General features: G+C 37.5%; 1 long non-coding RNA gene across 1 annotated transcript in view; it reads right to left on the reverse strand.

The window, feature by feature from the left end:
• Window positions 1–26,977, reverse strand: part of LOC113901130 — a 779,591-nt gene that overhangs the window by 365,944 nt on the left and 386,670 nt on the right. Inside the window, exon 6 of the long non-coding RNA XR_003513318.1 lies at window positions 6,255–6,385. This is a non-coding gene — a long non-coding RNA (uncharacterized LOC113901130). The remainder of the gene's footprint in view (window positions 1–6,254; window positions 6,386–26,977) is intronic.

The raw sequence follows: 26,977 nt of genomic DNA on the forward strand, positions 1-26,977 counted from the left end.
ACCCCTCCTACCATCTTTCTGGGGCTTCTCCTTTGCCCTTGGACATGGGTATCTCCTCAAAGTCGTGCAGCCACCAAACAAGATTACTGATCCTTGTTTACACAAACGATTCAAAATATAAACTTTCATATTAGTGCAGTTTGTGAAACATCACCCCATTGTCTTACAATTCCAGCTTAAGCTCTGAAATAAATCACCAAATTATAAGATACCACAAAAGTACCCTTTTAAAATAGCTTGCCTTCTACTTTTTTGAGACAGAAACTCTGCCGTGTTACTTTTTGTAAGATACTATCATCCTACTGTGATGTAGGTATTTGTTCATCCTTCTCCAACATTGGATCATAAACTCCTTACAATAGGGTCCATGTATAATCAATCCACCTTTATGATCCAAAGAGTTTGGCCCCAAAAGTGTATCAAAAGTATTTGAGGAACTAAGTTTACAGAAGTGATGTATGCTATAATTATATAACTTTATCCTCTGTATTATTAACCTCCTGTGGAGACTTAGGTACTCCAGAGAGCATGACCTTCAGCAGCCATTAACAACTGCACAGTCTGCCTCCTTCTGGAGACCAGGACACACCTGGTACCCCTCATCCTCACTTCAGCACAACCACATACAGGCATTCCATGAAGAACTGACACATTCAAGGAGCCAGTAGCTACTGTGAACACAGATCCCAATTTTCCAGGGACAAATGATATGAACAGGCATTATCCTAGCATCCTTGTTTGACTAGAGAAGCTCTTTTACCCTTAAAAGTATTGCCTTTTGGATTTAAGTTATATGATCCTCTATTAATAAATGTGCTTCAGTTGTGTCCTTTTATTCTCTACTTGGAGATAGGGTAAGTTCTGAAAAAACACACTGATAGGCAAAATTGTGCAGAAAGAAAAGATAGTATAACAGAAAGCTGAGTGGGATATTTTCTGTTGCTCCTGAATCAGCACCTAAGACCCAAAGCTGAAAATCAAGAGGCATAGACCATGCCACATTTTAAACAGGATGGCCAAGATCAAGAATCCAGAAACAAGTGTCAGAATTTACTAGGAAGCAGACAAACCTGTCCTAACACTCTCAAGTCATCAATTCAGCCTCATCCCAATCCCCAGCTCCAACTCTCCTTTTCACTTATAAATGGGACAAAAGTAACTGTGGGAGTCCTGAGTTACTGACCTAGAGAATAGACCAGAAACCTATGTGGAATGTAGACATTCCCCAAGTGAAGAAGGAGGCTCCCAGGGTCTCATTCAGCAATTTAAGAAAAGAACAGGCTTCCCTTGTGGCTCAGCTGGTAAAGAATCTGCCTGCAACACGGGTGACCTGGGTTCAATTCCTGGTTTGGGAGGATCCCCTGGAGAAGGGAAAAAGGTACCCACTCCAGTATTCTGGCCTGGAGAACTCCATGGACTGTATAGTCCATGGGGTTGCAAAGAGTTGGACAATGCTGAGCAACTTTTACTTAAGAAAACATGGTCTCATTCCCCCAAGGATGTCTGCTTATACAGCAGCTGTAGAGATCTCCCCCATTCCATGCCTCTAGAACCAGGGAGGTGGGAAACTAGCAAGAGAAAGCAGGATAAAGAGAGGAGGAAACCAGGAAGGGCCTGAACATCCTCCACTTGAAGTAGTAGAAAGTGTGTTTTTTCAGGGTCATGTAGACAGAGAGAGAAGTTAGACTTAAGCTGTACCAGACCAACGAAGGCTAGCTGCCAGGGAAGGTCACAGAGATTCATCCTAAACCAGAGCCAGGTTTTCTTCAAGGGCACCTGTGTGATAAGAAGACACTTCAGTCCCACATAAAAGGGCCCTGCCACAAAAGATCATCCCAAACACATGTGCATTTCCAGACAGCCAGCCTATGGACACCTGTCACTTGGAGGTCATCGGTGGCTAGGTAGTGTTGTCCAGACCAGTAGTAATAATGAATAAACCACATGGAGGTCAGTTAAGGAAGAGATAGGAGTACCATTCTCCTCCTGGCTTACCAGTATTAATTAATAGGAATGTAAGGGGAACTACAAAGAGAAGGAGGACAATGACAAAGAGTATCAAAGGTAACACAATGCTTGCCACTCCAGGTGGTAAGAAATACAAAACTGAAGTTATATAGAAGGTTAGAATTTTAACCCGTATGGATTTTTTTAAGCTAGAAACTGCTGGAAGATATCAGATCCTGCCCAAAACATCATTTAAGATGCTACTCACAAGAAAAGCTAAAATCAGAGTTGAGGGCAATGATTAAAGAAAAGTAAATTCATTTTAAATTTGCACCTAAGTTGAGCCTATTTACCAGAATTCAAAATCAAGCTTTACTTTCTAAATTTGACCTTTAGAAATTAATTAAGTGTTAGGAAACAAGTGCTTAATTTCTCATGAGCCTAGAAATGTACCCTGGATAGTGTCCACAAAGACTGACTTCTAGCTTGTATCCTACATTTATGTCCTGTGATTCAGTGGCTACCCAGGGATTCATCAATTCATGTCAGTGGTTGAATTTAATAATGACAAACCATTGCTTGGAACCTGGCTGTAGACCTCAAACCCCTACCTACTTGTTTTCGTTTTCCTAACCAGTTTCCAAATCCATTCCTAAGGCTTGAAAGCAAGGAGGGGGACCCAACCATGGGACGGGTAACCTAACGCCCAGATAACAATCCTTTCTATCTTCATCTTCTGCATCCGCTACCCACACTCTTTGGGGACACAAGATTTGAGAAAAGGAAAACCTTCCTCATAAAAATGTTGAGGACTCAGAAAAGCCAGTCTAAGGGCCATATTTGCACTTTCAAAGGGTAATTCTTCTGAAAAGATTCTGAAACACTGTATCAGATCTATAGGTTCCAGCAATGACTCTGATAAGAAAAATCTTTCCTGTTCCTTTCCTGTTCAATTAGCATAAAGTTTAATCTTAGCACTAACAGATCTCCAGGCCAGGCTCAATTTAGGATTGGTTCCCACTAGACCAGAGGTGCATCGTGGAAGCAGAGCTCAGTCGAAATGTGGTGAAGTATTAAAGATGTGAGTGCCATGAACTATTTTTACTGTCTTTACTGTACTCTTTTCTTTATGAGTCTCACAGTAAGGTCTTCATGAGATAGAAATCAAATTCACGATTGGTCAAGTGTCAAGATCCCCCGGCTTCTGGCTTTTTGTCAGAAACTTGGAACTAACCCCAAGATTAGTTCTGCTCCTGGGTATGCAGTCCTCTTTCTATACCTACCTTGGCTTTTGAATCACCAATATTCAACTTAGTGTATTCCACTGTGCTGGTCTTTTTGGCCCACAGCCACCCACAACTGTTGGTATAGGAAAAATATTAACAAACAAATATTCATTAAGCACTGTTGTCTAATATAAATTTAATATTTAAAAGGAAAATATTCTCTTCCACACATTTTCTTTTCAATACCTCTTACATTATACTGTAGTCATAAACTCTACTTATGTGGTCCCAAGACTTTATGTTTCAGGAGAAACGCAGTAACCTTGTTTTACAGAATACAGAACCTGCATTTCTGTATGTGTGTGTGAGCCAACACACACACACATACACACACACACACACACACAGCTCAACATGACCATGACCACCACCATCGCTGGGATGAGTGTACAACTTGCAAAACAAAATACCAAGTGCTCTTACTCACAAGACAGCTAAAAAACCAGATTGGAAAGAAACATTCATCAGAATAAACTGCAATGAACAAAACATCATAAAATGTTTGAATATGATTTTAACACCATAAAATGAACCTTTATACTTAGTTTTGTTTGAGATACTTTTGTCTTTAAAATTTGATGATGTTTTTAAGAGGCAGGAGTAGGGAAAAAAGCTGTAAGTATTACACTGTCCCACATACACTTCCCATTGAATAGAACCAAACTTCTTACTAGCGCTCTTCTGTCTCTCCCATCATTTCACCATAACACATAATCAGATTCTCAAGAGACTTCTCAGGAAGCCTGTACAATTCTTAGAAAATCACAGCATGCATTTGATATAATGGAAACCACGCCTACCCCAAAACCGGGGTTTTTTTAAATTATTTTAATTGGAGGATAATTATTTTACAATACTATGGTACTTTTTGCCATACATTGACATGTATCAGCCATGGGTGCACATGTCCCCACATCATGAACCCCCCTCCCACCCCACCCCACCCCTCTGGGTTGTTCCAGAGCATGGTCTTTGAGTGCTGTGCTTCATGCATCGAACTTGTACTGGTCATCTCTTCTACATATGGTGATATACATGTTTCAATGCTATTCTTTCATATCATCCCACCAAAAGCATGAGTTTGTAGTGAAGGCAGACCTAGGGTTAGCTTCTGGCTCCAGCTACGAAAATTTAGGCTTCTTACTTCTTTAGACCTCAGTTACTTTATCACCAAGGTGGGAAAAGTTGAAGCCATCTGAGTATTATATTGACTATAAGTAAAAATATGGAAGAACAACAGTTTTTTTTTTATAATACTCTGCATACAAATTCATAGTTCTTCACCTGAGCAGCTTCTGTACATTTTAATTATATAATGCTTAATATCATTGAAATGTGTTACATAAGTGCTTTGGTTAAGTAGGTCTCTTAAGATGACTAAATGAAACATCATCTCTGTCCCTCTTCTGGTTAATTTTCAATTATTTTCCCTTTTGATTTTGGGTAGTAACTCATAGTTATTTATTCTTTAAAAATCACCTGAGGAAACCAGAGGATTTGTTTGTACTTAGTTCCTAACATAATTAAGATTCAGATAATCTGCTAAGCTGGCAACCCCAAGAGAACATAAAGAAAGAAACGTGATGAATAAGGCATCTTTTCCCTGTTTGATCACATTTTCAGCAAAACAGCAAAATTCAGCACTGCTTAGCAGCTTACAATTTTTAACAGTTTATATTTGTAACAGAAACAGGAAACTATTTCCAAAACCTCTATTTTCCCTTTGTTGAAACCAAGTCTGTAATTCTAACCAGTTACATGTAAATAACATTTAGGGAAGCAACAGTTAAGAAGATATAAAATAAGTGATTAGATCATTGTTGCAGTGAGGGGGGTATAAGAAAAATTCAAACATTATACTGGTCCTCTCCTTTAATTTTCCCTTCTGTTGATAAACCTCTTTTAGGTCAGTTATAAAAATACTAGACAGATACAAGCCTAGTTAAAACAAAAGTTAAAACATCCCTTCAAGGGATGGGCATTATCTGCTTTTACCACCTGAATAATAATCTCAATAGATTTGCTGAGTTAGAAAGAGTGACCTTTATCCACTCACTCCATACAGAAATTTCTTCTGTAACAAACCCCAACCACTTCAACGAGGGAACCATATTAACCTCCTTCCAAGCAACCCATCCCATTCTGATATAGTTCTTAAGCTCAGGTCAAGCTCAGGAAAACTAGTGCCTAAAAATGTTACTATAACTAGAAAGCTGCTTCACTTCACAGACAGGGTCTGGATAAAGGCCTCAGGAGGACATACAGGGAAAAAAAGCCGGCTTCTGGATCTCCCCTGATTCCCAGATAGCTGCCTGTTGGCAAGGCCTTAGGCAATTCTACCACAAGGAGATGGTGGTTTCTCTGAAGATGCTCATTCTCAGAAGATAGGACGCGAAGGTCAAGAGGACTTTCATCAGCTCTAAAGGGTGGTTTAGCACAGTATTTGAGTCAGAACTTCAAAGGCAAAGAGAGTTCCCTGCCCCCTCTCTGTTATCCTGCTTAGTTTAGTCAGTATCCAATTACTCAGTTGGCACCTGAAGCTCGTGGAGCCCAATCCTAGACCAATAGCACATGACACCTGAAACAAGGTAGCCCCCTCGGCATCACCTTATTACCCTTCGTAAAGGAAAGACCCACTCAGGTGACTTCTTTTTGACCAACAGAGAACAAACTGGGGAAACTTGTGCAGTAGAACCAGCTTCATTGCCTGCTGGCTTAATAATTAAGATAACTGGATATTAACTAGAGTTATTATGATGATCCTTTTGCAGCATACACAAATTTCAAATCATTATGTTGTACACCTGGAATTAATATAATGTTTTATGTCAACTATACCCTAACTTGCTCACGTGAATTCTCTAATGAAAATTTACCTCTGATGTTTATCAATCAAGTACAGCACCCATGTCTTATTCATCTTTGTACCCTCAATGTCCAGAGATGCTTCTAGCACATAGCACATACTTGGCAAACACTGGCTGACCTAAGTGAAAGATTAAAATGTATTCAAGGACTAACCTTCAGATGCATTTCTTCATGTCAGGCATTATCAGAAGCACAGGTTCTCTGCACATTTTTTCCACATCTGCAATAATGTTTTGTACCCAGCGATTTGCAGAAAGCAAGCCTGAAGAGATTCCCAACCTAAGCTGTTCAAAAATAGAAGAAAAATGAGACTTGAGGAAAATGAGGAAAAATGAGACATTCTTTGGCATTCATTCACTTGATGTATGTGCAATAGAATGCTTTGAATTTATATAATATTTAGGAAGTTGCTCAAACAGGATCTAGTTAATAAAAGCACAATTTCACACTGAAGCTCCACATGGATAGTTGTGGAACTAGGCTAAAATTTATCTCTCATTCTGACTTCTCCTTAAACCAAGCAAGTTGCAACAGTATGGCTTAAAAATCCAAGGCGTGCTTTACACTGGTGACTTGAAAGGTATGTAGAAATTATAGGTAACAATAGGTTTTCAGGGATCATTTAGCCTCTTTAAGTGGGTATATCAAAAGCACATCAGAAGGGAGTGTATATGTAAGAGAGAGAAAAGAAAGAAAAAGAGGAAAAAGGAGTAAAGAGAAAGAAATAGTCCTTAGAAGTTTAGGCTTATGAAAAAGTTCAAAAAGCAAAAGAGATTAGCAACTTTGTTATTGTCTACTGTACATTCAACATACATATATTAATAGCTACATCATTGGTTGGGTGAGGGTAAGGGATTGTTGATGAAAATGAAAAGAATTCCTAATGCCAACCTTATTGTTTTTAACTTGATAAACATTGTCTAAAGGAGCTCTATATAATTCTTTAAGTAGATTTTGTGGTTTCTCCTTGTTGGTATCATATGGTTGGTTTCCTATGAGTCAGTTTCACACAAGTGGATTCCAGCTTGTTTGGGGAAAAACTCACAGATCATACTGATCTAAGCATGATCCATTTGCAATAACTGCCACATGGTAGTTGCTCAACAGAAACACTTAAGTGACAAATGTTGCTGAAATCACATTTTTCTTCTCTAGGCATAATCGGGAAAGTTATTCTCATTACTTCTCAATTGATCTCCTATAATTTTCTATCTTGTACATTTCCATCATAATAACCTGCATTTACTTTAGTGTCTTCTGCACATCTGAAGGCTCCTGTCCTTCAGATCTTGTCATCTTGAATCATCATAAAGAATATATACCTTAGAAACAGGGACTATATCTCCTTTTTCTTTTCATGACCCAGTAGTTTGAAGATGAAGAATCATCTTCATCATTCAAAGATGATGAAGTTTGCAGAGTAGAAAACTGGCAAAAGCCCATATCCTCATTCCAACCATGCAGAGGCTGAGGCTTTCATGCTCTTACATAATTCCAACTGCTGTGACTGTTCTAATAGTAAGTGCTGAATTCCACCTGAGTTAATCAGAAACTTTCTCCTTAGAGTTTGAATTCTAAAAGTAGAGACATTTTTAATGCAAAATATGTAAGATGTGGACACACGTGTTCCATATGATCAAGTTTCCAGTCACAAGGATGACCTGGACTGAAAGAATAAGGCAAGACACAAAGAGGCAGATAATGGAAATGCTAAGAAAGATAATCCTCAAGACATTCAAATCCTTGGCTGCCATCATGTCTATGGTTCAGGCAAAACCCTGACATTCCTGTGGTTGGTTTATTTCATTCATTCAGTAAATATTCAGTGAGCACTGACTATATGCCCAGCACTTTGCTAGGCACTGAAGATGCAACTGTGAGCAAAACAGAGATGTTCTCTGCCCTGGCAGAGCTGCTGAGCCATTAAATCTACATCATCCCCCTATCCCTACACCATCATCACACTTTTAGTTTGAATAACATCCAAAAGAATGCTAATCTCAGCTGTTATGAATTAAACTTCTGTGGATTTGTCTGTGACATTAAACAATTTTATGCAAAATTCATTTTTCAAACTAGGTAACCAACAAATTTTGTCTTTTGATTTATGCCTGAGTTGCTTAAAATTTCCCTAAAAACTAGAAAATCCTCTTCTGACTTACTCAGCACCTAAGAAATCTCAAACTTCTAATTCTTAAAAAATAAAATTCTTATTTAAGTATAACAAGAAGCAACAGTTTTGCTTCAAGCAATATTATTTCATTTCCCTACACCAACTATTCAGGAAACTGATATAGAATTTTACCTTTTGTTCTCAACCTGGGTTCTTTCAAAATAAAACATAAAACTCTATGCCTGTAGGTAATGTTAGATCATATCTTCCAGGCCTTCCTAATTCTGACATTTGAAAATAATAATGATAATGACATCTATTTTTGACCTTAGGTAAAGAAAAACTAGTGCATCTTCTACAATGTGATCTTGGCAAACTCAGATATGAAGTTACTCACCAGCATGGGGCCCAGCAAGAGGAATGCAGAGGTTTAGTCACGAAATCGTGTCTGACTCTTTCGTGACCCCATGGACTGTAGCCTTCCAGGCTCCTCTGTCCGTGGGGTTTCTCCAGGAAAGAATGCAGATGTGGGTTGCCGTCTCCTTCTCCAGGGGGCTTCCTGACCCAAGGATTGAACCTGTGTCCTCTGCTCTAGCAGGCAGATTCCTTACCACTGAACCACCAGGGAAGCCTGGGGAGTGCAGAGGATGTGAAAAAAACATCCCTTCATCAGGACAGTGTTCTGGGATCCCCTACTGCCTGCCTCTGCCTTTCAGGCTGATCCTTCATGACGCACGGCTGGGAAGAGTTCTCAGGGGAGACTCCCACACTGAGCCCACCCTGGGACACTCAGTCTCTCACAGCCACCGAGCAGGTACTTTCCAGGACTGCAATTTCACGATCGGGGGCTGACAACCCGCTTCTCTTCCCCAGCTGAGCTCTGCCTCCCCACCACCACACACACAAAAATTAAAATAGGACTTCTTACCAGCTGAGATCTATCACACATGGATCCTAAGCAATGAAGGATAACTATACACTTTCCCATATTCTTTACATTCACTGCATTTCTCTGCTGTGTAATTTCTCTTGGGTGTAATATGGTTAGAATTTCTTCTGGTGGCTTTGCCACATAGATTATATTCATAGAGTTTCTCTCCAGGTTGAGTTGGTGCCTGCTGATTGAGGGGTAAGTGTTAATTAAAGACTTAGCACTACCATGGAATATCACCGTAACCTTGATGAAACCATTTAATTTCCCCAAACTCAGTTCCCTCACCTATAAAAAGGGAGTCATCTTGGTACCTATTATAAGGTCTTCAATGATGACTAATGCAACAATATACATATTTAACACACTGACTAACACTTGGCCATAGATATTAACTATCATCATTATCATCAAAATCATCGTTATTAACTTCTTCATCATCCTAATAGCTTATGGTGAATGGTGTCAGATTCTTGATATCTGAAGAAGAAGATTTAGCTTCAGGACCAGGGACCAGACTTGATCACTCAAGAGCTTTTGTGTAGCAGAGTTTTATTAAAGTATAAAAAGGAACAGAGAACGCTTCTGACATAGACATCAGAAGGGGGATGGAGAGTGCCCCCCACCGCTAGTTTTAACAAGCCGTTTTATGTCTGTTAGAAAGTTATTAATCAGATAAGAGAGATACCTCAAGGTTGACAGAGTTTCACCAGGTCCCTCTCCCACAATATGCATTTTTGAGATAGGATGGCACAAAGTGTATCATTTCCCAGCCATAAAACAATTAATATGAATACTGGTTTGTTGAACTATTACCAGCCAAAAGTTAGTCTTAGGTGGAACCATTTTGAAGAAAGGTAAATTCCAAAGCATATTCCAAAGAAAGGCAAATTCCAATACATAGTTTCATTAACAGAGCATAAGAAAAACGCATTTGTTAGCTCAAGGCTTGAGAAACATTCAGTTCAGGTGGAACCAGGTGTCATAGCAACACAGAATTTTAAGAGACACTTGCAGCCTATTTCCTCCATTTGGAGACCCCTGGCTTTCCTACCTGTTACCCTCTCAATCCTCACCTAAGACAGTCTCTCATTTTACAAACTAATAAATTGTTTTAGAGCAGCTTTTCTTAGCATTGTTACTGATAAACTGCAATCACTTAGAACATGAGTATTTTTAATAGTATTAGATTGATGTCTGACCATTTTTATGCACATTTGTATGCATTTTTATATGATTCAATTTAATACTACTGTTAAGATGATTTAAAGTATAAATTAGGGTACATTGAGGTTTAAGTCTGTAGTAATATGAATCTTTCATTCCTATATTTGTTATGCTTGTGGTTCTCTACCCAGTGGCCCAGGCAATGGTATTTGTAAAGCTCCCCAGGTGATTAAAAGGTCAAGACTTCTTACACTTCCTTGTGTTTAAGAGAATCACTGCTTTCTGCCTTCTCATCTGGGAAAGAAATGAAGGCCATCAATAGGCCTCCAGGAAACTTCATTGGTTTAACCCAATGATCCTCAACCCTGGGAATGATTAGAATTACCTGGGGAGGACTTAAAGTCCAGATCTCAACCAAGACCATGTAAATCATGTAATCATATTGATTATAAGTTATTGTTTGTCAACTACCTCACTTCTAAAACAAACAAAATGCATTATCCCCAATAGCTATGATACGAAGCAACTTTTTTTTTTCTTTCTTACCACAAAGAGTACGGTGAGTACTGTGCTGACTTTTCCAGTAAGTTTAAATCAGGATTTGTGTACATCCAAAAAGAATTTTTAGCATATCTTTTGAATCTGCTGTGGACAAGTGGATTGAGCATATTCAAAATAGATGCAAGGGAGCCCTTATGCAACTGTTTAGGAAAAATCTTTTTTTTTCTTCTGTGTACAAATAGGGATTCATTATTATCTCAAGTATCAGATGACAATGACCCTGTAAAAAACAGCAGAGGAAATATAACCCTATTATATTGATATGACTATTCATGTGGCTTAAAACTTTCAAAAAATTAAAATCATGGCATCCCATCCCATCACTTCATGGCAAAAAGATGGGGAAACAATGGAAATAGTGACAAACATTATTTTCTTGGGCTCCATAATCACTGCAGATAGTGACTGCAGCTATGAAATTAAGAGACAAGCACTTGCTTCTCGGAAGAAAAACTATGACAAGCCTAGACAGTATATTAAAAAGTAAAGACATTATTTGCCAACAAAGGTCCATCTAGCCAAAGCCATGGTTTTTCCAGCAGTCATGTATGGATGTGAGAGTTGGGCTGTAAAGAAGGCTGAGTGCTGAAGAATTGATGCTTTTGAATGGTGGTATTGGAGAAGACTCTTGAGAGTCCCTTGGACTGCAAGGAGATCAAACCAGTCAATCCTAAAGGAAATCAGTGCTGAATATTCATTGGAAAGACTGATGCTGAAGCTGAAACTCCAATACTTTGGCCACCTGATGCGAAGAGCCAACTCATTGGAAAAGACCCTAATGCTGGGAAAGATTGAAGGCAGGAGGAGAAGGGGAAGAAAGAGGATGAGATGGTTGGATGGCATCACCGACTTGATGGACATGAGTTTGAGCAAGCTCTGGGAGTTGATGATGGACAGGGAAGCCTGGCGTGCCACAGTCCATGGGGTTGCAAAGAGCTGGACACGACTGAGTGATATAACTGAACTGTCTTTAAAAATTCTGTTTTACCCATAATTGATTTTAGCATCACGTTAAAAACCAAATGATTACTTCTAAGTCCTGGATACAGTTCATCTCTTCACCATTACACAGCAGTTTCAAAATTTGGTGTTAGGGCTTCCCTGATATCTCAGTTGGTAAAGAATCCACATGCAATGCAGGAGACCCTGGTTTGATTCCTGGGTTGGGAAGATACACTGGAGAAGGGATAAGCTACTCACTCCAGTATTCTTGGGCTTCCCTTATGGCTCAGCTGGCAAAGAAAATGCCTGCAATGCAGGAGACCTGGGTTCTGTCCCTGAGTTGGGAAGATCCCCTGGAGAAGGGAAAGGCTACCCTACCCACTCTAGTATTCTGGCCGGGAGAATTCCATGGATAGTCCATGGGGTCACAAAGAGTCAGATACAACTGAGTGACTTTCACTTTACCCTCCTTATAACAGTTTCAAAATTTGGTGTACTTGTTTTTTTTGTTTGTTGCTTGTTTAAATCTGGGTTCATTAAGGAAAATGTGCATATGAAATACTTTTTAAAGCTCTCCAGAGATCAACTTTATCAAAATCAATGTTTATACTCCTTGAGAGCTAACCAAGCCTTCATGAACTTTTTATAGGAGAGATAACCTCTGATATTGACAAGAGTAAACCACCATGAAAATTAGGCTTTAACGACAGTTTTCTGCTTTCTTTCTGCAAGACAACACTTTACTCCATTTTTTTTTTTATATAGTACTAAATGTTTCCTAATGTAATACTGGGCATCCCAGGTGGCACAGTGGTAAAGAATCTGCCGGCCAAGGCAGGAGACCCAAGAGATGTGGGTTCGATCCTTGGGTCAGAAAGATCCCCTGGAGTAGGAAATGGCAACCCTCTCCAGTATTCTTGCCTGAGAAATCCCATGCACAGAGGAGCCTGCTGGGCTACAGTCCATGGGGTTGCAGAGTCAGACACATCCAAGTGCACACACACACACGCACACACACAATGTACTATCAGGGGATGGAGAAGAGTCAGGGGAGGGAAAAGGCAGTAGATTCTGGCCTACAGCATTTTTAGACAGCAGCAATTTATTTTCTCCATAGTTCTCATCCCACACTTTGATAAAGTTAGAATATTGTTATTAGACTTGTTATTGATCCAACAGGCATTGAATGACTTTGGAATTAAGAAAATAGACATAACATTTTTTCTGTAATTCTAAATGATACTTAGTAATTGTTTGAGTGAGACATATTTATTTTTATGAGTCTTTAAATTCTGTGATATAAGTCATTTGACCAAAAGTTCTTAGGCACTAGAGGTAATCTCTGACTTTGTTTGTTTGTTTGTTTTTGCAGTGAAAGGAATGTGACTAAAATAGTTCTCCCCATCTCTGAATGCAACAAGTATGCATACTCTATTTCATTTACTCATTTTAAAAGGTGATCTATTTACTATCTTTCCTTGACTTGAGAGTTAGGAATCAATAGGCACGTGATTGGAAAAACATCAGTGACGTAGGGACTTGAACTGAAATGACTGCTGTGAAGCAATCTAAAAATAAACTAATGTCGGTTTTCTAATTCAAATGCAATCTTTACTCACTGTTTTATGATTCAAATGTTCCTTTGAAACTAAATTAATTTTTTTCATCTTTGCAGGATGATTGATGGTTAGGCTTGTATTCGTAGTCTGCCTAAATTACAAGTTTACATATCACTGACGACCCTCTGTGATAGTGACACTTTTATTGATGAAACTCAATGCCCTATTAACAAGTAAGGGTGAAATATTATGTGTATATAAATTTGTAAATAAAAGAAACAAGTGACTTTGATGGAATAATCTAAAACAAACACTTTTTTCAAAGATGAAGCAGAAAGAGCATCCCTTTGTGACTGCTAAGTTTAATGAAACAGGCTCACATCCTCCAAACAGTACAGAGAGTAAATAAAAGCCTATCACATTTGCCTTGTTCCCCAAATGTGTCCCTGTTTTATTACTTACTTTAAGCTTTCCTAGCACCTCAGTTTCTCCACAGTCTCCACCTGCATACACACTTACAGATCACCCCTTTATTGACTTCATGCTGCTGCTGCTGCTGCTGCTGCTAAGTTGCTTCAGTCGTATCCGACTCTGTGTGACCCCATAGACGGCAGCCCATCAGGCTCCCCTGTCCCTGGGATTCTCCAGGCAAGAACACTGGAGTGGGTTGCCATTTCCTCTCCAATGCATGAAAGTAAAAAGTGAAAGTGAAGTCGCTCCGTCGTGTCCGACTCTTAGCGACCCTATGGACTGCAGCCTTCCAGGGTCCTCCATCCATAGGATTTTCCAGGCAAGAGTACTGGATACCTTAGGCCTAATTTTCCACTCAACTTTTCTTCAGCTATCCAGAGACTCATTGTTTGGACTCTTACAGGAACCAAGTTCCGTCTGTTCCAAGGACCTGAATGTTGCCACAAACAGAGTGTTTTGCGAACTTCAGGGGAAACACGGGCTGAATCATCCCATCCCACTCACTCAAGTTACAAGGGATCCCAGCTGATTATTTATGTTTGAAAGGTCAGGAAGACACAGGAAAGAAGAAACATGAGCAAAAGAAAGGAACAAATAAATTATGTACATATATTTAGGACTGGTAAATCCATCATGGCAGGTCTAATTTTTACTGCAAACAAAAAGGACATTAAAGAATTTGGAGAAGATACAAAGGCTCATGATATTTCACTGTTTTTTTCTGAAAACATTTTCTGAATCTGTATTACATTTGGAAAAAGAGAAATTATCTCATTAATATATCTACGTTTTAAATTCAATACCTTCCAGACCCTCCCCAAGCAAAATCAGCTAAGGATTCTGAAAGTCATACTTATCTTTATTCAATCATCTGTGTGTGTGTGTGTGTGAGCACAGTAATGTCCAACTCTTTGCGATCCCATGGACTGTAGCCCGCCAGGCTCCTCTGTCTGTTGGATTCTCCAGGCAAGAATACTGGAGTGTGTTGCCATTTCTTCTCCATTATTCAATCTTACTTACAATCATTTCATATCGTGTTATCTATACTGATTATTGAATAAGTGCAAAAGAACATTTATAATATATGCAATAAATATATGAATCTCCAAGCTGCTACCTGTCCTGGGCTTGAAAGATAAAATATGGCCAGTATCTTGATGCTCCTGTGTGCTCTCGTGTGAGCTCCCACCTGCTGTATGTCTCATAGACTTGCTACCACAAATTCTGTGCTTATTACTTCCATATTTCTCTTTGTGGTTTTATCACATATGGTTGTATAATAACATAACATAATATTTATTTTGCATTATTTACACTTTATTTAAATGGCATAATTCTTCTGAAGATGGTCTATTTACTTTAAAATGATAATTTATACAGGTTGACTTGTGTCGCTGAAATGCATTAATTATCAGTTCTGCATCGTTCTACCATAGAATTAGCCAACTGTCAGTTCAGTTGGACATTTGGATTGCTTAAAATTTTTGCAATTACAAACACTGCAGATACAAACATCTTGGCTCACATGTGCAAGAGTTTCTCTTGGGCATGTGCCTAGAAGGGGAAACCCTGGGCCACGGGGTTAGCACAAGTCTTTAAGTTTACAAGGTAATATCGAGTGGTTTTCCAAAGAGGTTTTATCAACATATTCAGTCTGTCAATTAATGAAAGATATGGGTTAAAATATTCCACTGTGACAGTGAATTTAACAAATTCTACTTGTAGTTTCATATGTGTGTGCATCTTTGTTAAGGTCATAAATATTTTAAACTCCTACAACTTGCTAGAGACTTGAAACTATTAAGTTATAATTTTTTATGTCTCTCATAGTGTATCATTTGAACTTTGTGTCTTAAAGTTTACTTGGTGTGCTATTAATATAGTTTCTTTTTAATTTATTTGGTATTACCCTCCTATATCACTTTTCCAAAATTGTACTTCCAATATCATGCCTTACTGTGCCAGGTTTCTATCTTAAAAACTCAATTTTATTTATAATCTGGATTTTATATATAATCTGAAATATTTGATTTTTAACTGAAATTTTTAATCAATGTTCAATTACTATCATTTCCTCCTTTCCAATCTTATTCCTTTAATTTATTTTTAAATATTTTATTTGTCTTCCCTCCTTTTTATTTCTTGCTCAGTTTTGCCAAATGTTTTTCTTGTTTTTAATTCAATTCTTTGTTGATTATCTCTACTGTGTCTTTGTTTTCTAGTTCACTGATTTTTTTTTATGTCACCTCCATTATTTTCTTCCTCCAACTTTCTTTAGATTAATGTTGCTATTCTTTTGTGAATATCTTAAGTTGTATATTTAGTTCACTAGTTTTCAACTTTTATTTTTCTCTAATATAAGCACTTAAGACTAAAAGTTCTTCTCAAAATATTACTTGTATTTCTTTTCTCAATTTTTATATCAAATATTTTTATTTTCTTTCAGTTCTCAGTATTTATCTTTAATATCCATTATAATTTTCCTTGATTTATGATTAATTTAGAAATTTACTTTAATTCCCAAATATTAAGAACATTTTTATTTATCCTTCATTTTTAAGCTTTGATTTAGTTACATTGTGGTCTGAGGTTTTAACCAGGACAATAACTTCAAAATTTGATGAAAAATTGCTTCATTTCCCAGTACAAAATGATTTTTTATAAATGCCCCATTTATAAAACCTTGAGAAGAAAGTGTATTCTTTAATGTTGGATACAGAATTCTGTATATGTCCATTTAGTCAGGTTTGTACCTATCTGATCTTATAAAATTTTGCTTATCTTTTTGTCTATAGTCCTATCAGTAATGGGCAAAGTTATGGAATCTCTCACCATGATGATTTTATTAGTTGCACACTGGTAGCTCAGCTGGTAAAGAATCTGCCTGCAATGCAGGAGACCAGGATTCAATCCCTGGGTTAGGAAGATCCCCTGGAAAAGGGAACAGCTACCCACTCCAGTATTATGGCCTGGAGTCCTATATAGTCCATGGAATTGCTAAGAGTCAGACACGACTGAGTGACTTTCTCTTCACTTCTATTTAGAATTGTTATATTTTCTTAGTGAAAATATAAGCCTTTTTAAATATATATATATTTAAATAAAATATAAACCTTTCTCATTGAATTGTGACCTTCTTTATACATAAGCTTTTCTGCCTTAAAATCCTCTTTTTTTTTTTTTGGTATTAATATATCCACACCAGATTTCTTTCATTAGTAGTTGCCTGATTAAACTTTCTCCACCCTTTTACTTTCAAATTTTATGTGTCCTTATACTATAGATGTGTTTTTTAGAAATAACACTTATCTTAATGATTTATAGATTTTCAATCTGTCATTCTACTAATGAGTTGTCTATTTACATTTATTATAATGACTGACATATTTGAACTTCCTACTCTATCTTTTACTTTTTATTCATCTCACTTGTCCCCTTCCTTTTTCCCATCTTCTTCTATTCTATTGAGTTTTTGACTTCTTCTTTTTTTAATGAACTTTTTTCTCATCTATTGATTTGGAATTTATATACTCTTTCTATTCTTTTAATGATTACCATTACATTTTAAGATGCTTGTTTAATATAATAAGGTCTAACAGTAAACTACAGATAAACAATAAAAGGATTTAAAACACATTAGCACTGATCATCGGAGAAGGCAATGGCACCCCACTCCAGTACTTTTGCCTGGAAAATCCCACGCATGGAGGAGCCTGGTGGGCTGCAGTCCATGGGTTCACTAAGAGTCGGACATGACTGAGCAACTTCACTTTCACTTTCTACTTTCATGCATTGGAGAAGGAAATGGCAACCCACTCCAGTGTTCTTGCCTGGAGAATCCCAGGGACAGAAGAGCCTGGTGAGCTGCAGTCTATGGGGTCACACAGAGTCGGACATGACTGAAGCGACATATTAGCAGCACTGATCATATCCTTTTCCAATTTATATACTAGTAGACACTATTGTAATTTTTTTATTCAGATAATGTTTGTTTGAATTGTTCAACATTTTTTTTTCTTTTACTTCTATGATTGTTTTTGCTTTCTCTTAAAAATGGCCTTTAGATTTTTGGAGGTTTTAAGAGAACAAATTTTCTGGCAGTGTGCATCATCTTTTTTTAAACTTCAAATGCCTTTTTTAGAATATATTTTACATCGTGTTTAATTTCTTTCAGCAGAAGTATTATTTAGAGTAGCTGGTCCTTAATCCCTGCCAGAAACAGAAAAGCAAGTCACAAAAATCTTTACATATTCATAAAATAGGACCTAAAGAAAGAAATTGGGAAAATAGAATTTTTATAGTAATAATTGTCATCTTTCATGTAAAAAAAGACGATCCACCATTAGTAGAATTTGTGTTTTGAATAGAATGATGTGTACAGCTCTAGCCCTATTTCATGCCCTGTTACCCAGATGGTGGCTGGCACACATTCTTGAGCTGGCAGAGGAAAACTGTACCCATGGCCTTGAAACAGAGCCCAGGTAATTGGCTCCATATGAACACTAAAGCTATGTCTTTGGCTTCCTTAGCTGCATGTACTGACCAACTGTGCCAACCCACTAAGTTGACCAGTCTGATGAATTATTCACACTGAAGGCTGATTTTTATCCTTAACTTCAACCATAGTAAGGATGCATATGCAGAAATATAGCTGATAAGTGTAGATAGAAGGACTAACTCAGCAAAATACCATTTCTATAATCAAGGTAATAGGAGACAAGGATCATCGTTAGAGGCCAAAACCACTGGGTGAAAGGTTTGGAGGTAACAAGATATTCACACAACCTCCCATATAATTCTACTCATTACATATTAAATACAAGATTACTAATCAGGAGAAATATTTCTGAAGTTCAGAATGTAGAACATTCTACAAGACAGTAGGTTTATGCTCTTCAAAAAAAGATAATATTAAAAACAAACAAGATATACAATGGAATATTACTTGGCCATAAAAAGGAATGCATTTGAGGCAGTGGCAGTGAGGTGGATGAAGCTAGAGTCTGTTATACAGAGTGAAGTATGTCAGAAAGAGAAGAACAAACATTGTATATTAACACATATATATGGAATCTAGAAAATTGGTACCTATTTGCAGGGAAGAAATAGAGATGCAGACATAGACAATGGACTTGTGGACACAGTGATGGAAAGAGAGGGTGGGACAAATTGAGAAAGTAGCATCGACATATATACACAATCATGTGTAAAATACATAGCTAGTGGGAAGCTGCTATATAATGCAGGAAGCCAAGCCACTCTGTGATGGCCTAAGGGGTGAAATGGGAGGAAGGGGTGGGGGGCTCTAGTGGGAGGGGATATATATATAATTATAATTGATTATGGAGAAGGCAATGGCACCCCACTCCAGTACTCTTGCCTGGAAAATCCCATGGACGGAAGGGCCTGGTAGGCTGCAGTCCATGGAGTCACCAAAAGTTGGACACGACTGAGCGACTTCACTTTCACTCTTCACTTTTATTCATTGGAGGAGGAAATGGCAACCCACTCCAGTGTTCTTGCCTGGAGAATCCCAGGGACGGGAGAGCCTGGTGGGCTGCCATCTATGGGGTCACACAGAGTCGGACACGACTGAAGCGACTTAGCAGCAGCAGCATGATTGATTAGCATTGTTGTACGGCAGAAACCAACCCAACAGTGCAAAGCAGTCTTCCTCCAGTTCCTTATGGACTCTGTTGGAGAGGGAGATGGTGATAAGATTTGGGAGAATGGCATTGAAACATGTATAACATCATGTATGAAACGAGTTGCCAGTCCAGGTTTTATGCACGATACTGGATGCTTGGGGTTGGTGCACTGGGACGACCCAGAGGGATTGTATGGGGAGGGAGGAGGGAGGAGGGTTCAGGATGGGGAACACATGTATACCTGTGGTGGATTCATTTTGATATTTGGCAAAACTAATACAATTTTGTAAAGTTTAAAAATAAAATAAAATTTAAAAAAATAATAATAAAAACTAAAAAAAAAATTTCTTTTAAAAGAAAGGTATCCTCTTAATATAAAGGGTGTTTCAGTAGAAGAAAGTTCTTTATTAATTATCTATGCAGTGTCCTATTTTGTCATTAAAAGTTTTCATGAAACAATTGAGAAAAATAAACAAGAAAAAGGCAATCAGAGTGTTCTGGATTAAGAGACTGACATGACATAACAATCAAATGTAATGCAAGAAATTGGACCAGTTCTTGAATTCTTAAAGGTAGCTTTAAAAGACATTCTCCCAGTTGAACATGAATGATACACTATGTAATATTCAGGTCAGTTCAGTCACTCAGTTGTGTCCAACTCTTTGCAAACCCATGAATCACAGCACGCCAGGCCTCCCTGTCCATCACCAACTCCCAGAGTTCACTCAAACTCATGTCCATCGAGTCGGTGATGCCATCCAGCCATCTCATCCTCTGTCGTCCCCTTCTCCTCCTGCCTCCAATCCCTCCCAGCATCAAGGTCTTTTCCAGTGAGTCAACTCTTCGCATGAGGTGGCCAAAGTATTGGAGTTTCAGCTTCAGCATGAGTGCTAATTTTCAGAGTGAGATTGGTATTGTAGAAGAATGTTCTTTTTCTTATGATTTATAAGCAGAAGTAGTTAAGTGTGAACTGTAGTGATGGTTGCAACTTAGACACAGAGATGGATAGATAGGTAGATGATAGAGACAACCTTATAAATATTTGACAAAATCAGAAGTTCCTTAGGTGATGTAGGCATTTGATGCATAAAGTGTTCCTTTTGAACCTTGAGTATCAATCACTGATTGATTGACACATGAGTGGATGGGTGGGAGGGCAGGGGAAAGCAAATGTGGTAAATGTTTGCAATTAAATGAAAGATATATGTGTCCATTTTCTTTAGTTTTAAAATTTGTCAAAATAAAAAGTTGGGGGAAATACTTAGAAAATTACCCATTCTCTTTCTTTCCTTCACTGAAATGTAGCCTAAGAGATTTAGGTGGAATCCATTGCATAGTGAAAGCTGATAAACACTGAAACAAATGTTTGAATAAGTTGTGGCATCTCCTAGTGGGAGAATGATTAAAAACTTAGCGTGTGATTATCTGGCCTGACTTGATGTTACTGTAATCACTAAACTAAATTTTTAGTTGAAAGCTAACACCTAAATATCCTCTTGGATTAGGAGTTTCTGATCATTAACTTACTTCAGGAACACTTATTATCTTATAATTATCTGAGAATTCAAAATATAATACAGCAAAATAACATTATTGAGGGTCTGTGAAACTACATTCAGAATTCAAAATGTGATTCAGCACACACTGATGCAATAGACTCCTGATAGTTAAATTGTTTTAATATTTAATACCTCTCAGAGTAGTTTAAGATAGTAGTCAATTGTGCTACCAATAGATTAGGGAAATAATATTTTCCCCAAACCAAAAATCAGTTTCTGGCCAATCTGTATTGTTGAATCATTTCATGCTAAAGACATTGGTTAGCTTAAAAAGTGTGTTTTATTATACATTTTATGCTGTTTTATACAAACTTGAAAACTTTAAGGTTGACTGTAAGATTAATTTTTACTCTGCATATTGGTAGCATGTTAGGGATCATAAAAGCTATTGGGGAAATAAATATTGTACAAACATATAATATTGTGACACAATGAGGTGGTTATAAGGGAAATTATGACACAGAATACAAATTTAAATGAATGTTGATTTATAATTTTGTAAATTCTTTCTCATCTGCATTAAAGATAAACATAAATCATTCCTGTAACCACTAAAAAAAAGGCTATAGTGATTAAAACACTGGATGCTTTAAACAATCTACAAAATACGTGGGCTTCCCTGGTAACTCAACTGGTAAAGAATCTGCCTGCAATGCAGGAGACCTCAGTTCAATTCCTGGGTCAGAAAGATCTGCTATGTACCATTCAGGTAGTATACAACTTGAAAATATGAAGCCTTAAACAAGTAATCTTGCCTAAATATTGAATTATTTACATAATAAAGAAAAAAAACAATTATTTCACCAAGTAATCATTTGTTTGAAACACATTTTAAATGGGCTATGGAGACCGTTACTCAAGGTTCAAAAGGAATACTTTATCCATCAAATGCCTACATCACCTAAGGAACTTCTGATTTTGTCAAATATTTATAAGGTTGAAGATCTTCCTTGTTAACTAACACTTTTATAATCAAGAGCTTCTTTCTTATGTTTATACACATTATCCTTTGTTATATTTAATACCATTTTTCTTGTTTAAACTGAGTAGATCAAAATATGTACTGATATAATACTCAGCCGTATCCAACTATTTGCGACCCCATGGACTGCAGCACGCCAGGCTTCCCTATCCGTCACCAACTCCTGGAGCTTGCTCAAACTCGTCCATCAAGTCAGTGATGCCATCCAACCATCTCGTCTTCTGTCGTCCCCTTCTTCTGCCTTCAATCTTTCCCAGCATCATAGTCTTTTCTAATGAGTTTGCTCTTCACATCAGGTGGCCAAAGTACTGGAGCTTCAGCTTCAGCATCAGTCTTTCCAATGAATATTCAGGACTGAATTTCCTTTAGGATTGACTGGCTTGATCCCCTTGCAGTCCAAGGGACTCTCAAGAGTCTTCTCCAACACCACAGTGCAAAAGCATCGATTCTTTGGTGCTCAGCCTTCTTTATGGTCCAACTCTCACATCCATACATGACTACAGGAAAAACCATAGCTTTGACTATATGGATCTTTGTTGTCAAAGTAATATCTCTGCTTTCTAATATGCTGTCTAGGCTTGTCATAGATTTTCTTCCAAGGAGAAAGTGTCTTTTAATCTCATGCAGTCAGCATCTGCAATGACTTTGGAGCCCAAGAAACTGTATAGTATAGTCAAGTCTTACCAATAAACCAAGTTATTTTAACTTCCTCTAAAAGGACTCATCTTACATATCGTTTTATTGCTTTTCTTTGTCTTTCTTGTAGTGGAATGCTTGTTGAGCTGGAAACAACCCTTAAATTATATAGTTCAGTGGTTTTCAATATGAACTCTGCAAAGTCTCCATGATTTTCACAGACATCTTCTCTGCCTCCCAACCATGAACCCAGAAAGCTTCCCAGAAGGCTAACATTTATAAAAACTTGAGGTCTGCATTTCAGGCCCATGTATTTGGTTATTCCCTTTTATGTAGTTCTTAATCTTTTCATTATTTTTTTCTTCTGTGGACCATTAATGCCATAGTTTCTGAAAAAGCCATCAAATTTACAGACTGTAAAATTGGTCATATTGATAGTCCCCCTAAATTTATAGTTTTCAAATAACATACCAACATAAAAGTAATTACAGCAAAATTTTTTTGTAATTTATGTCCCAGATGTTGCAGTTTGGTTATTTAGAATGGCTTGGGTAAAATGAACAAGAGTAAAGAGTACCAAAAAAGAAAATTATAGCTCTGTTGCTTATAAGAAAAGTTTCACAAGAGTAATAACTCATTTTTAAAACATAAAATTTTCTATTTGTTTTTTATTTTTATTCATTTGGAGAAGGCAATGGCACCCCACTCCAGTACTCTTGCCTGGAAAATCCCATGGACGGAGGAGCCTGGTAGGCTGCAGTCCATGGGGTCACTAAGAGTCGGACACGATTGAAGCGACTTAGCAGTAGCAGTTAATTCATTTTTGAACAAATAATATAGTCACAAAGTTCAAAACTCAAAAAAGTATGAAAATGCCCACAGTGACAGCCACTCCCCCAGTCTGGTCCTCTGTCTATGCAGCCCCTTCCACAACTTCAAACAGGATGATTGGCTATTATAAGTAACTGTGTGTATGTGTCCTTCCAAAAAATGTTTATATACACAAAAACCAAATACTAATATGAATTTACCTATCCCCTCCCATTTTGCACACATGTAAATATTCTATACATGCTAGTCACAAACTTGCTTTTTTTTTTTTTTTTTTTGCTTAATATACCTTGGAATATTTATTAAACTTGTCACCTGGTATGTGCTGGACACCCTTACAGGAAGCATTAAGTGAAATACACAAATATTCTACTTCTAATTTTCATCAAAGCATTCTTCTAGAAATTGTCATAAACTAAGACATTAATTGGACTGCATTTCTCCATATTAACAGTACTGTAACTGGAGGATTGCATCTCTGATTAATGACCAACATCAAATAAATTATAGCCATGACCAAAATATTAAGTCAAAGATAGAAAAGAAACTTTTATATTAGTATTAAATAGTTGATATTTCCCCAAATCATAAATTATACACATATAAATACAAATTTCCAAATGATTATATAAGCCTCAGTGCATATAAACAGCAGTATATATGCTTTTACCATAAATTTTATCTATCTAAAAATGTGCTCATGACAAATACATTTGATGATATTTTTCTTGTCTTCTTAGAATTTTTAAGGGTGATATATTGGAGGGGCATGATTTTGATGCCCAAATCCTCCTTTTCACGTAGTCACATGCTATGTTTTCCCTTGGTAAATATTTTGTAATACACAGAAGAATTCAAAATCATTTCACTGATACCATTCTTTTCAAGAATAATCATTGACCTCTTGCCACATTTGTTTCAACTGACTTTTTTTTTTTTCCTTTTTTTTTTAAATTTTTTTTTATTTTTAAACTTTACATAATTGTATTAGTTTTGCCAAATATCAAAATGAATCCATCACAGGTATACATGTGCTCCCCATCCTGAACCCTCCTCCCTCCTCCCTCCCCATACCATCCCTCTGGGTCGTCCCAGTGCACTAGCCCCAAGCATCCAGTATCGTGCATCGAACCTGGACTGGCATCTCGTTTCATACATGATATTTTACATGTTTCAATGCCATTTTCCCAAATCTTCCCACCCTCTCCCTCTCCCACAGAGTCCATAAGACTGTTCCATACATCAGCGTCATTTTTGCTGTCTCGTACACAGGGTTATTGTTATCATCTTTCTAAATTCCATATATATGCGTTAGTATACTGTATTGGTGTTTTTCCTTCTGGCTTACTTCACTCTGTATAATAGGCTCCAGTTTCATCCACCTCATTAGAACTGATTCAAATGTATTCTTTTTAATGGCTGAGTAATACTCCATTGTGTATATGTACCACAGCTTTCTTATCCATTCATCTGCTGATGGACATCTAGGTTGCTTCCATGTCCTGGCTATTATAAACAGTGCTGCGATGAACATTGGGGTACACGTGTCTCTTTCCCTTCTGGTTTCCTCAGTGTGTATGCCCAGCAGTGGGATTGCTGGATCATAAGGCAGTTCTATTTCCAGTTTTTTAAGGAATCTCCACACTGTTCTCCATAGTGGCTGTACTAGTTTGCATTCCCACCAACAGTGTAAGAGGGTTCCCTTTCCTCCACACCCTCTCCAACATTTATTATTTGTAGACTTTTGGATTGCAGCCATTCTGACTGGTGTGAAATGGTACCTCATAGTGGTCTTGATTTGCATTTCTCTGATAGTGAGTGATGTTGAGCATCTTTTCATGTGTTTGTTAGCCATCTGTATGTCTTCTTTGGAGAAATGTGTATTTAGTTCTTTGGCCCATTTTTTGATTGGGTCATTTATTATAAAAATAAGATATCTCAGTGCTTCAGTTCAGTTCAGTTGCTCAGTCATGTCTGACTCTTTGAGACACCAAGGACTGTAGCCCACCAGATTCCTCTGTCTGTGGGGTTCTCCAGGCAAGCATAATGGAGTGGGTTGCCATGCCCTCCTCCAGACAATCTTCCCTCCCCAGATCAAACCCAGATCTCCCGCATTATTGGCAGATTCTTTACCATCTGAGCCACCAGGGAAGCCCTATTTCATAGTTCTTCCCCTTCCCCTCCCTTTCTTCCTAAAGATAACTATTATCCTTAAGATGATGTGAGGATAAGCATGTTTGGGGAATTTTTACTACATGGGAATATACTGATAAACAATATAAACTATTACTATGTGCTTCACAACTTTCACATAAATATCAGCTGTTTGCAAAAAAAAAAATAATCACTGAAGCATATACATATTTAAAGTCTTTTCAATAAGTTATTTAGTTTACGAGTTTTTGGAAAACTCCATTAAACTGATGCTTTGTTCTTCTTTTCCTTTGTCTTTATCCCCTAAATAATACAACGAGAGCTTTAGAAGGAAAATGGAGTCCCACAGACGTCTTCTCCACAGAGGATGTGAAGGGGGTGGGGCCAGGCTCCTGATCACCTGCTTTGGCTGAGAGTAGAGGGAGGGGAAAAGTGGCGAGGAAGCTTTGTGACTTCTACTGTAGAAGATGTCTTTCTATTTTTAAGACTGTCTGAATCACTGGATAGCATCTTGACCTTGGAAGAAACCTTCAAGTAAATGGACAAATATGCTTGAGTCATATAAAAATCTTTGGCAAAAATAGAATAAAACAGATAACTACTGATAATAAAAACCTACTATATAGCACAGGGAAGTCTACTCAATATTCTGTAATGACCTATATGGAAAAAGAATCTGAAAAAGAATAAATATTTGTATGTGTATAACTGATTCACTTTGTTGTACAGCAGAAACTAATACAACATTGTAAATCAACTATACTCCAATACAAATTAATTTTAAATAAATAAATACAGAATCAATGAAGTCATAAAAAATTATCAGGAATTGCCTATTTTGAATCTGACTTTTGGCCCAAAGTTTCTTACAGTTCTTAGTTATTTTTGTCATTTTTGTTTTAAAAAAGGCAGTCTCTTATCCAAAGCCATGGCAACACTACCTTTCACTCAAGAATACCCATTTTGATTTAATGATTTTAAACATGGCATGAGATGACTGTTAGTGCTGGGTAGATGTTCCCCTCCAACAAGGGTCTTAAGACAATTTTCTCTTTTGTTATACTCCCATCTCCTTTTCCTCACATCCTACCTATCCACTTGCAGACCCCACTTCACAAAAGTCTCAGTATCTTCACACTGCTCTGGCCCTCCCCAGCTCTTTACCTAGGACCACCCTCCCCTTGATAGTTAAGAGCTCAAAAACAGCCAGCCTACTTTTCAATATCCAATTATAACCCCTCTTCTCCTGGGAAACCTCATGATATGGGAATGATGAGTACTGACTGGAGAACTCAGAGCTGTCAAGAATGTAGAAGGCGGAA

Source organism: Bos indicus x Bos taurus, chromosome 11, assembly GCF_003369695.1.
Source record: "Bos indicus x Bos taurus breed Angus x Brahman F1 hybrid chromosome 11, Bos_hybrid_MaternalHap_v2.0, whole genome shotgun sequence".
In the NCBI taxonomy this organism is placed as follows: domain Eukaryota; kingdom Metazoa; phylum Chordata; class Mammalia; order Artiodactyla; family Bovidae; genus Bos; species Bos indicus x Bos taurus.